The sequence below is a fragment of the Rhinoraja longicauda genome, chromosome 3 (genome assembly GCF_053455715.1).
Source record: "Rhinoraja longicauda isolate Sanriku21f chromosome 3, sRhiLon1.1, whole genome shotgun sequence".
Taxonomy (NCBI): domain Eukaryota; kingdom Metazoa; phylum Chordata; class Chondrichthyes; order Rajiformes; family Arhynchobatidae; genus Rhinoraja; species Rhinoraja longicauda.
In genome coordinates, this window is record NC_135955.1 from 33,974,287 (window position 1) to 33,987,580 (window position 13,294).

Below are 13,294 nucleotides of genomic sequence, written 5' to 3' on the forward strand. Positions count from 1 at the left end.
CTGAGAATCCCTTTCAGGAACATTAAATCTTGGGAGTATATTTTATTCAATCTGTCTCCCATCTTGCAGTATGGTACAACATCACCAAACATTTGCCCAGTGTTCTGGGGGCATTATCTATTGGAGACCCAACTGTAGAGTTTAAAACATAGTAAGAAAGTTATTTTATACAAGCATTACAGGAAATCCTGATGAGCATATTTCTTTATCCAACCAATTGAAAATTATACTGCAACAAAAATACTTGCTTCTTGAACAAAACAACATATTCTTGAAAATATCAATGCACATTTGTTACTAAACAACAGAAACCAAGAGGTATATTTTTAGAAAAAGAAAAATTCTCAGATTTTCATTGTCAAAGTGTTTTGAGGATAGTTTAGAAAGTTGTTACATTAACTTTATTCTCATTTGTAAGAAGAATTTTGACTAGTCTTCCAGGCCAAATGTAATCCAGTGCTTTTTAGTGCTACAAGAAGATAACTGCAGATGCTGGTACAAATCGAAGGTTTTTATTCACAAAATGCTGGAGTAACTCAGCAGGTCAGGCAGCATCTCGGGAGAGAAGGAATGGGTGATGTTTCGGGTCGAGACCCTTCTTCAGACTGATGTCAGGGGTGCGGGGCAAAGGAAGGATATAGGTGGAGACAGGAAGATAGAGGGAGATCTGGGAAGGAGAAGGGGACGGGAGGGACAGAGGAACTATCTAAAGTTGGAGAAGTCAGTGTTTATACCACTGGGCTGCAAACTGCCCAGGCGAAATATGAGGTGCTGTTCCTCCAATTTCCAGTGGGCCTCACTATGGCACTGGAGGAGGCCCATGACAGAAAGGTCAGACTGGGAATGGGAGGGGGAGTTGAAATGCTCGGCCACCGGGAGATCAGTTTGATTAATGCGGACTGAGCGCAGGTGTTCAGCGAAGCGATCGCCGAGCCTGAGCTTGGTTTCGCCGATGTAAATGAGTTGACATCTAGAGCAGCGGATGCAATAGATGAGGTTGGAGGAGGTGCAGGTGAATCTTTGTCTCACCTGAAAAGACTGTTTGGGTCCTTGGATGGAGTTGAGGGGGGAGGTAAAGGGACAGGTGTTGCATCTTTTTAGTGCTGTTCATCTCATTTACTCTTTCAAGTACAACAATGTCTCTAAAGGTGATGTGCATGTGATCCATGATAGTGGATTCAGTAGTTTAGGATGTACTCACACAACTCATTATTTATTTCCAGGAGGAAAGAAATACAACTGACCTCCAATTTGGGCTGAAGCTAGATTTAATTTCTTGACAACATTGGCACCCGCATGACCAACAATGAAAAGCCTCGTCTGGTAAGTTTGAAAAATATTTGTGTTTTTCAAGTTAATTTAATTTTTCCACTCCAAATATTTCTTGGACACATCCATTGAGGATCATTCAGAAGCCATGCATGATTTTGCATCACAAATAGTTTTTGGCTTTGCAAATTTTCCCTCAATTAATGTTGAAAGAAGGTTTTCTGTTACATGGTGATATTACTGTCAACTAGTTCTGTATATGAGCTTTGAATGTTGATCTGTTTCTTTTATTGATGTAATGTAAAGGTATATTTCTAGTTATATTAATGTAACTTGACTTGCAGATGTTTGCAGACTATATTGCCCAACTTTGCCTTGCTTCTTGCTCCTCTGTTCACATACTAGTTGTGGTCTTTATAATTGTAATTTTACTAGAACAGATATTAATTAGAGTTTTGTTAAGTTCCTCAACTACCCTTGCTGGCAGAGTGATTCTTTAGGACAATAGTGCTGTTGACAAACTGAACTAATCTATTAAATGAAAAGGTGTAGAATGGAAATGTACCTTTGTTTCAATGATATTTGTTAGTTTCTGAAAGATTTTAGAGTACGTGATTTAAGATATCGGAGTGGTACAATGTGAAATTGATGACAAATTTGTAATTTTATTCATGATGCATTATCTCACCAACTTGGAAAAATATGGACTAAAAGTAATATCTTGAATTAATTATGTATATATTGAATAAATACTTCTGAAACTCTTTTAGTATCAGTAACTATAACAGTTTTATTTGTTGAGCCTACAAAATCTCTTTGCAGTAGTATCAATATGAGGTCCCAAACAATAGAACTAATTGTGATGGATGTGTAGTAATCATTAAAAAAAGTTTTTGCTTTAATTCACTTTAAAAGAAAGTCTATCTTTGTTCTCCCCTTTGGCCTTTGCTGCAGTATTAATTTATTTTGATGGTGCATACAGCTGCAAATTGGTTGGCTGAATGAAAGGTGAACCATTCACCACTGTTAGGAATTTTGGGGAATTGCCCATAATGTTGCCTTTATGCCTGTTCAATTATGTTGTCCATTATTCTTCAGTATACCAACTAAACCAGCAGATTAATGTCCTTAAATAATCTGAAAATTTCAGAATATTTTAAGCGATACACCAGTTCCCTTCTTCCTGCTCACAGATGGCTCCCAAGTTACCTGTTGGATAAAAAACGCTGATATAATCACATGAATGATATCTATATTAGATGGAAGGCCCAGAGGATTCTAAAGTCTAGATTAATTGAAGTAAACTCATCCTTAATGAATTCCTTAATGAATTGTTCAAAGCTCAGAGCATCTTGAAGAATTGAAGAATAGTGTAATTATGATATATATATTTACAATTCTTGAATTTGAGAGTTGAACATTGATGAAAGAATATGAAGCTTGAACAATAGCTTGAACCAGTAACTTGTCCTGACAACAAATATCAAAGTAATGGTCAACAAAGCACACCACCATTGTAGCGGCCAGCTTTATGCTTCCTTACAAAGCCCCAAAGCTTACCGTTTGATGAAGGAATGGGAGTGGTGGTTCTTGGCTCAAATAATAACAGCAGAGAGATCTTCACGATGTTGCAGTTACTTAGTCGTTTATTTGAAATTGCAATAAAAACATTGACATATCTCTTGACATTAACTTGTTTGTTTCTAGTAAAAACTTAGTTTCTCACTGACACTACTTTGTATCCTGTTACATGTTACAATCTTATCTTAGCTGGTTTGACTTGTATGGCCACTAAGACCTTATTATCTTAACAGACTCTGGTTTGTCACACTGAAGCATTACATCAGTGTTGGGCAAGTTATATAAATGATCTGGCCCCGCCCATGTCACCTCCCAGTCCATATACGTAAGCATCGTATTAACCTCATAGTGTCCAAAAATACAGCAGGATACAAAGTAATATAATAATGTGCAAAATAACTAATAAATGCAAAATGGCTCCTACAACCATCTCTACTTCATTAGAAGGCTTAGCAAGTTTGGCATGTCCCCAATAACACTCACCAACTTAAAACTTTGGAAAGCATTTTATCAGGATGCATCACAGAATGATTTGGGAACGACTCCATCTAAGACTGCAAGTAATTGAAGAGCATTGTGGATACAGCACGATCATCATGCCAACCAGCCTCCCTTCCATTGACTCCATACACACTTCACATTGTCTCGGTAAGGCCATCAGCACAATCAAGGATGGGTCTCATCCTGGACACTCCCTCTTCTCCCCTCTCCCATCAGGCAATAGGTACAGAAGTGTGAAAACGCTCACCTCCAGATTCAGGGACCGTTTCATCCCAGCTGTTATCAGGCAACTGAACAATCCTATCACCAACTAGGGAACAGTCCCAAGCTAATATCTATGTCATTGCAGACCCTCAGACTATATTTAATCGGATTTGCCTAGACATTACTTTGCACTAAACATTATTCCTTTATCCTGTATCTGTACACCATGGATGGCTTGATAATAATCGTATGTGGTCTTTCTGCTGGCTGGATAGCATGCACCAAAAAGGTTTTTCACTGTATCTCGGCACACATGGCATTTAACTAACTAAAGTAGGTGGTATTGTAGATAGTGAAAATGGTTGTCAAAAATTGCAGCAGGATCTTGATCGGTTGGGCAGGTGGCTAAGGAATGTTTGCTCGAGTTTAATCCAGAGAATGATTTACACAGAGAATGGCTGGGCTCTGGGGAGTGCCGTAGCGCAAAGCGGAGTACTTGGATCTAGGAGTGCAGGTACATAATTCCTTAAGTGGCATCAGTCTTTTACCCAGAGTTGGGGAATCAAGAACCAGATGATATAGGTTTCAGGTGAGCAGGGAAAGATTTAGTAGGAACCTAATGGACAACTTTTTAAATAAAGAGTGGCAAGTATGTAGAATGAGATGCTGGAGGAGGTAGCTGAGGCAGGTACTATCACAATGTTTAAGAAACATTTGGACAAATCCATGGATAGAACAAGTTTGGAGTGATATGAATGAACGCAGGCAGGTGAGATTAGTGTAGATGGGGCATGTTGGGGGGGTGAGCAAGTTGGGCCGAAGGGCCTTTTTCCACACTGACTCTATGCTGAGTTTTAAACTGAGGTTCCAGAAAGAAATATAATTATGTAAGCTGTACTATTTGATATTATATCAAGGCAGTTGTTTTACTAAACTAATGAGCTTGAACAGATGCTACTGAAATGATGTAGATGATTGCGAACAAAATTTGTCTAACTTTATTAATTGTTGTTTTTCTATGACCAATGTTCACAAGTTGCAACAGCTCCCTATGTGTGTACTGTAAATTAAAGTTTGCTTTTGTCTAATGTGTAGCTTTTTTAAAAGGGGAATTTAAGTAACATTTGAAGTTAACTACTTGAAAAAGCAGTGGTGTGGAATAAATTTGGTTAGCTTTTTCAAAAGGCATTAATCAGCAGGGAGCTAAAATACTGTGGCTTGATATTCTGTAACATATTCTTGTAAAAACCACTAATTCTAGGATCGTCTCATCAAATCTTGGCGCTCATTTTCTGAGGTGGAATTGTTGTTTCTTTGATATTAACATCAAAGCCAAAAGGTAGAAAATGTTCGTTTTGGTGGTATCTTTTGTTTTAAACAGTGGCTGACATATCGTAAGGTTAAATCAGTCCATGGTCAAGATAACAAAACTCAAGAGGATAAATTAATGCAAAGAACTTTGAAGAGCTAGAATATGAGAAATGGAGGGAGGAATAGATCCTGAAGTCTACTACATCATGAAATAACGACTGCTGATCCTGCAGCTGAAACCCATTTCCTCACCTAATACTCAGATCCTTCAATTCCTTTTGTGTCCAAAGAATTGATAAACTCAACAACTAAAAACACATAGGTGTCTGGATAGAAAATTCTAAACAAATTTCTAATTCTGAGTCTTATGTGCAGGAAAGAACTGGAGATGCTGGTTTAAATCGAAGATAGACACAAAAAGTGGGAGTAACTCAGCAGGACAGGCAGCATCTCGGGAGAGAAGGAATGGGTGACATTTCGGATCGAGACCCTTCAGAGTCTGAGTCTTGTGTAGTCTGCCCATTTATCATGAAGCTCAGGCTCGAGTGGCAATGTTGGATTAATTCTAATTGATTCAGCTGTGAGCTATTAATATGACATTTTGGGATTAAAGCATAAGATCAAACCTAACAAATAATGAAGCAGAAGACTTTCTTTAGACTTTAGCCTTTCGAGATACAGCATGGAAACAGGCCCTTCGGCCCACAGAGTCCGTGCTGTCCAGCAATCAAGCCGTACACTAACCGACAATTTTTACAATTTACCAAAGCCATTTAACCTACAAACCTCTGTCTTTAGGTGTCTGGGGGGAAACTGGAGTACCAGGGGAAAACATACATTGTAGTCTGGATCAAGCCCGGGTCTTTGATGTTGTTAGGTATCAACTCTACCGTAGTGCCTCTGGGCCTTCTAGAAACTGAATTCCAACCATTTGAGTAGAGTGCAACAATTCTTTAATTTAGTTTAGAGATACAATGCCCACTGAGTCTGCATCGACCAATGATCCCCACACATTAACACTATCCTTCACACACTGGAGATAATTTACATTTATACTAAGCCAATTAACCTACAAACCTGTCCATCTTTGGAGTACTGAAGGAATGAAGATCTCAGAGAAAACCCATGCAGTCACGGAGAGAACGCACAAACTCCGTACAGACAGCACCCGAAGTATGGATCGAACCCGGGTCTCTGGCGCTGCAAGTGCTGGAAGGCAGCAACTCTACCTTGGCCCAGGCATTTAGTTGCTATAAATTGGTTGTTCTGCCACAACAGAACAGGTTGCTCTGTATCACAACAGAAGAAACTTCATTCTATGTTTGGTCCCTTCTGGTCATGATGAGTTATGAAGTAAGAGTAGAATGGAAAAATAAAGAATTTTAGTTTCCAACACGTAGGTGTTGGATGCAGTGTTGTTTTTCCTTTGGAAACCTTTCTTAATTCTGGAAAATGGAGCTAGTTGCTACAAGTTCAGCACCAGCTGCATTTTATCATGTGCATTGAAAACATTTTGAATAACTTCAGGAAGTAAGATTGTAATGGCAACCCAAGTGCATGAACGTCTGCCAGAATTCTGCTGAACTTGTCAAGAATATAAATTATATTTTGGCTAAAAGTATTATCAAACTTTAAATTATTTGAGAAATACCAATGTGACAATTGTTTTTATTTTGCATTTTTGTTTGACCCCATTTCAAATAAGTTCTACAGGCACATTTTATTAAAGCAGTTTTAAATTCATGTTTTCTGTGATTGAAATAAATTGAACTGGAAAGCATTTGATAAGAAATAATGTCTACCACAGTATATATTTTTTTGTATGTGTATAACCCTTCCAGTGCTGCATCTTATCTTGTGTGTTAAATTGCGTGAGGTTCCTGGGAGCACATTCATTCAGAAAAGCCAAACTCTTATTTTCGTACCTCGGGAACATGACATCTTTACAATTGTAAATCTTTATTTTCTGCCTTGTTGGCAGACATAAGCAAATTGACTTTACTGCGGGAAGCTAGAGAGGAAATTGCAGGAGTCCTGGTTGAGATTTACGAGTCGTCATGATCTACAGGCCAGATGACTGGAGAGTGTCAAATAGTGAAGATGGTTGTGAAAAATTGCAGCAGGATCTGGATTGATTGGCCAGGTGGGCGGGGAATGGATGATGGAATTTAATACAGAAGTGTGAGGTGTTGCATTTTGGGGTGTCGAACAAGGGCATGATCTATACAGTAAATGGTAGGCATCTGGGTAGTGTTGTAGTGCATGGTTGTAGAGCTAGGAGTACAGGTACATGGTTCCTTGAAGGCCAAGTCACAGGTAGATAAGGTGGTCAAAAAGGCTTTCGGCGCTTTATCCTTCATCAGTCAGAGTATTGAGTATAGAACTTGGGAGGTCATGTTGCAGTTGTATATGACATTGAGACTGCATTTAGAAGGTTGTGTTCAGTTCTGGGCACCATGTAATAGGAAAGATATTGTCAAGCTTGAAAGGGTTCAGAAAAGATTTACGAGCATGTTGCCAGGTCAGAGGGTGTGAGCAAAAGGGAGAGGTAGAGCAGGCTGGATCTCTATTCCATGGAGTGCAGGAGGATGAGGGGTGATCTTTTTGAGGTGTACCAAATCATGAGAGGAACAGATCGGGTAGATGCACAGAGTCACTTGCCAGAGTAGGGGAATCGAGGACCAGAGGACATGGGTTCAAGGTGAAGGGAAAAAGATTTAATAGGAATCAGAGGTAATTTTTTCACACAAAGGGTGGTGGGTGCATGAAACAAGCTGCCAGAGGAGGTAGTTGAGGCTGGGACTATCCCATCATTTAAGAAACGGTTACAGGTACATGGGTAGGACAGGTTTGGAGGGATATGGACCAAGCGCAGGCAAGTGGGACTAGTGTAGCTGGGACATTGTTGGCGAGTGCGGGCAAGCTGGGCCAAAGGGCCTGTTTCCACACTGTATCACTCTGACTCTAAATGTTGTGCCTCTATTCAAGAGTGGCTGCAGGGAAAAAGGCTGGGAACTGTTGAGCATAACATCTGTGGGTGGGACGTTACTAGTGAGTATTCTGAGGGATAGGATGTACATGCAATGAGATGGACAAAAACTGAAAAGGGATAGTCAGCATGATTTTGTATGTGTGAGGTCGCGTATCACGAGTCTGAGTATTTTGAAGATGTGACCAAAAAAGTTAATGAAGACAGAGCTGTAGATGTTCAGCATTGGGGTAGTACTTAGCTTCTTGAGTCTATTTGTTTTATTTTCTACAGATAGTAATGTTCACGTACGCTGAACAGTTCACTTGTTACACATCGCAGTAGATTTTTATAAACAGATCAATAAATGGGATGAAATAACATAACTCAACCTTTCAAGCATAGGCTAAATAAATAAAATTCAATAATAGTTCATATAAGCAATATTTAATATAAGCAAGGCATTTGACAAGGTTCTGCATGGTAGGCTGCTCTGGAAGGTTAGATTCCACGCGATCCAAGGAGAGATAGCTGAATGGATAGAAACTTGGCTTCATGGAAGGAAGCAGAGGGTGATGGTGGAAGGTTGCTTTTCAAACTGGAGGACTGACTTGTGGTGTGCCTTAGAATTTAGTGCTGGGCCAATTGCTGTTTGTCATCTATATCAAAAACCTGGATGAAAATGTACATGGCATGATTAGCCAGTTTGCAGATGACAGGAAAGAGGCTGGTGTGGTAGATAGTGAAGATGGTTGTCAAAAATTACAGCAGGATCTTCAATGTTTGGGTAGGTGGGTTGAGGAATGGTTGATGGAATTTAATACTGAGAAATGTGAGGTGTTGCCTTTTGGTATGATTAATATGGGCAGGACCTACATCGTAAATGGTAGGGCTCTGACGAATGTTGTCGAGCAGATGGATACATAGTTTGTTGAAAGTGGCACCACAGATAGATAAGATGCTCAAAGGCTTTTGTCACATTGGCCTTCATCAAACTGAGTATTGAGTGTAGAAGATAGACAGAAAGGGTGGTGGTGGAACAGAGAGGGTGGGTCTGCAAGAGTTATGCAAAGTTAGAGAAATCGGTATTCATACGACTGGTCTGTGAGCCCATTGTGTAATTTTGATCACAAAATATAACAAACTTTAGTGTAACACAATTATAACTGCACATCATTGTGACATGCTCAAAGGACATTGAACACAAACAAATGATATGTGCATTCTGGGAACCTGCCTTAATCCAACCACTATACAGTATCTCATCAGCTTTTTACAGCACAAGCAGAAGTCGCTCAGTGTTTGGGGGTGCACAATAAATACTCTGCCATCTGTCAGGTTTGCTCTGACTTATGCAGTTATCAGTGTAAGTGGGATGACAAGTGTTCTCTCTTGATGACACCATGTGTCCTTAAGCCAGAACATTACTACACTTCAACTTCTACATATAAATTCAGCTATCTTTCTTCAATCTACTGCAACTGCTAATGAAGCCTTGAGTAAGAGCTTGGTTGTTTGATACAATACATACCCAATATACTTGGAATACAATATTTGGTGTGGCACTTAGATATTGCATTTTAGTCAGCAAACGGGTTGGATCGAAAGGCCTGTTACCATCTTGTATGATTCTATAACTCTATGACTAATAATGGGTATGAATTAACAACCTTTCTGTGGATAGTGAATGATCCCTTTAGATCCTTCTAAAGATGACTGAATACATGGTCAGAATTCAGGTAAAGGGGGAAGACTGTCTGGATCACTAAGAATATCACCACAGGCATCAGCACATTATTGCACATCGAGTACTTATTCTGCATGGCACCTGGGAATGTTGGCTGCTTACAAACTAATAACCTCTTCAACATGGTGACATGAACCAATGATATGTACGCATATCTTATACTCGAGTTATTTTGTTTTCTATCACAAAGCACTAATTCTCCAGAGTTAAATTATGTGTCCTATGTTTTTACACTACAAATTATGCAAAGGAGCATATTTTCCAAATGTTCTTAATATTTTATTGTACTGTATTTTATTGTATTGTATCGGTAAAGTTCAGCATTTATTTATTGGTGTGGTACTTGGCTTTTTGAGTCTATTCATTTTATTTTCTACACATGGTAATGTTCACATATGCTGAACAGTTCACTTGTGACACATCACAGAGTAGATTTTTCCAAACAGATCAATAAATGGGATGAAATAACATGACTCAACCTTTCAAGCATAGGCCAAATAAATAAAACTCGATAAAGAGGGAGGTTTGCTTTACATTTTTTTGCGCAGCGTTGTGCTCGCAGATATTTTCTGCATGAGCCGACAATCTCTTCAAAGATTAATTAATCAATATTTCCAGTTTAGCGTGTGAGCTTGTAAGCAAAGTCATCAGAAATGTACAAGAGTCGCTGAAGCATGAGGATTCTGCCCCTGCTGCTCATGCCAATTATTGGATAAACACAGCTTATTGAAAATATTATTAAATGTAAAAAAGATTTCTGATTCCTGAAACCAGGTGTAAATTGCCAGAGTGCCATAGACTTGGGCCTTTTTCTAAACAGAAGATGATTGATATCTGGGATTGCTGGCCAATTGGGCCCCATATCTGAGGAAGGATGGGCACTGGAGAGAGTCCAGAGGAGGTTTACAAGAATGATTCCAGAAATGAGTGGGTTTGCCTGTAAATTAGCATTTGACAGCATTGGGCCTTTATTTGCTGGAGTTTAGAAAGTTGAGGGGGAACCTTATTGAAACTTACAGAATAATGAAAGGCATAGATAGAATGGATGTGGAAAGGATGTTTCCACTGGTGGGAGAGTCTAGGACCAGAGGTCATAGCCTCAGAATTAAAGGGCACTCTTTTAGAAAGGATGTGAGGAGGAACATTTTTAGTCAGAGGGCAGTTAATCTGTGGAATTCTTTGCCACAGAGGGCTGTGGAGGCCAAGTCAGTGTGTATTATTAAGGCAGTGATAGACAAATTCTTGATTGGAGTGGGTGTCAAGAGTTATGGGAAGCAGGCAGGTAAATGGGATTAGGAGGCAGAGATCAGCCATGATTGAATGGGGGAGTGGACTCGATGGGCCGATTGGCCTAATTCTACTCCTAAAACTTATGAACTTATGGATGTGGTGGAAGCAAATCCAATTGCTTTGTTTTTGAGTCATCTGGACAGCCACTTAAATAGCTAAAGCGTATTAGGAAATGAACACAATGAGGGGAAAATTAGGTTAGTTTTAGTTTAAAGATATAAACTCCATGGTCAGGATTGAACCCGGGCCTCTGGCGTTGTAATACAGAATCTCTTCTGCTGTGCCACCCTGTTTAGTTTAGATGTGGTGGGCCAAAGTGCCCATTTCTATGCTTTGACTCTAGCTCTAATGTACTAACAATTCATATCTGTTAGCGTTTTCCAGCAAAGTGTCATCAGCCATATCCACATGTTGGCCGCAAACAACTCTGACCGGAGGTCTTCAGGTTATACTATATCTATTTTTAAAACTTCTTTTAACATTTATATTTCTCTAAAACTACTTTGACAAAAATAAATCTCACATCAGCTAATATTTGACACAAAAGGAAAATAGTATGAATGTTTGAAATGTCTGGATGTACTTGGCAGGACAGAGCAGAGTTAAGGTTTCAGGCCAGTGACCTTTTGCTGAATTGACCTTTCAGCTTGAACCACATTATGGATGCATGCAGGATTCTATCAAGGTAGGTATCTGGGAAAGGTGCAGGAGTATTCATTCAGTGGCATTTTCAAATTCTCATTGATTTCTAGGCTGTCGATTATTGACATTTTCAATCTTTACACTGACATTGTAGCCCTGGCAAGGAAAGCTTGTAATGAATAAATGTTTAGTCTTAATGTTGTCAATAACATACGAGACCTATTTTAGTCGTTAAGTAGGTGGAAATAATAGAGATAGATGAGTTTTGATCTTGTTTGTCGTTCATAAATTGGTAATAATTAAATAAATGGGTTTTGGTTGTTTCTCTTTTATTACTTCTATTGTTTTATAATGGAAAGCACATGTTTCAGCATACTCTGACATATGGATGTTTCTAAGTATTCTCAGACCCTTGGCAATATTGCAAAGGTGATCCTTTTTACACACCACATAACTATTTTTTAATTTTAAAGTCATTCTCTAATTCTCAAATCACTGTCATTGTTATCCTCATAGATCATTCAAAAATTGGTGTCCAGAACTATGGCTAAAACAACTCTTTATTCATGACATGCAAGGAAGAATGACAAGCACTTCCCTCAGGCTGAGTGAAGCACAAAGTACAGGATGAACTCAACAGATCAGGCTGTATCTGTGGAAGGAATGGACAGATAACATTTGGGTTAAGATCCTTCAGCAATCTAAAGAAGGGTACAGATCTGAAACGTTGCCTGTCCAATCTCTCTACAGATGTTGCCTGAACCACTGAGTTTCTCAAGTACTTTGTGTTTTGCTCAAGATTCCATCATCTGCCGTTCCTTGTGTTTTAGGCACATTTGAAATAAACAATGATTTTCAGTAAACAGATAGTAATGTGACCGGACATGCATTTTGCCAGGTGATGCTTTAATTCATGACATTAGTTCTTCCTGTTGTTCATAACAGTGAACATGGATGAGCACATCAGGACTTTGTTCTCTTCTGCAACACTCTGGTTCTCATCCACTTATCTCCCATTTTTCAGTGTCATAATAAAATAAACATTGTACCAAATTTTTGATTTATTAACCCATGTCCTAATCATGTCCTTCTTTCTCACAAACTTTGCACACTTTTATCCCATGCCAGTTATCACCCATCCACTGTACAGAATCTTTTCTCCAATTCCCAACCTCTCCCAGCTCCGTCTCCGCCTTCCCCAACCATTTAACCACCCAAATATTGCAGAGGTCACCTAGTCCATGACCTCCTCTCTTCAAAATGGTGCAATAACACAAAACATGTTTTTTTGTGTGTGTTTATTAATGCAAGGCATATTGCAGTTAATATGATTTCTCAGGCATTGTGTGTGGCAGAGTCCTCACAGCAGAATTGTGTTGTCGACACAGCAGGGCCGTTTAGCTTAATGTTTTCAATATAAATCCTCCTGAACGTATCCTATTATTCCACATGATCATTTCTTAAGCTGTAATAAAATGAAGTGCAACATGATAGATAATAATAATGAATTAATTTTAAATATTAAAGCATTCTGATGTTTTATTTTTATTTAGTTTAGAGATACAGCGCGGAAACAGGCCCTTCGGCCCACCGGGTCCGCGCCGACCAGCAATTCCCGCACATTAACACTATCCTACACCCACTGGAGACAATTTTTACATTTACCAAGCCAATTAACCTACAAACCTGTACGTCTTTGGATATATTTCATTTACTTCAGTGTTATAGTACGATTAGGTGTGTTTTCCATTCCTTATTGCCATTCCTGATGCATTCATCAA

At 39.0% G+C, this 13,294-nt stretch overlaps 1 protein-coding gene across 27 annotated transcripts in view; it reads left to right on the forward strand.

Moving 5' to 3' along the window:
- Positions 1 to 13,294, forward strand: part of LOC144591791 (receptor-type tyrosine-protein phosphatase delta-like) — a 1,768,335-nt gene that overhangs the window by 511,728 nt on the left and 1,243,313 nt on the right. For all 27 annotated transcript variants that reach the window (XM_078395814.1, XM_078395847.1, XM_078395838.1 and 24 more), the window contains one exon: positions 1,224 to 1,323. The gene's annotated coding sequence lies outside the window, so the exon portion shown is untranslated. The remainder of the gene's footprint in view (positions 1 to 1,223; positions 1,324 to 13,294) is intronic.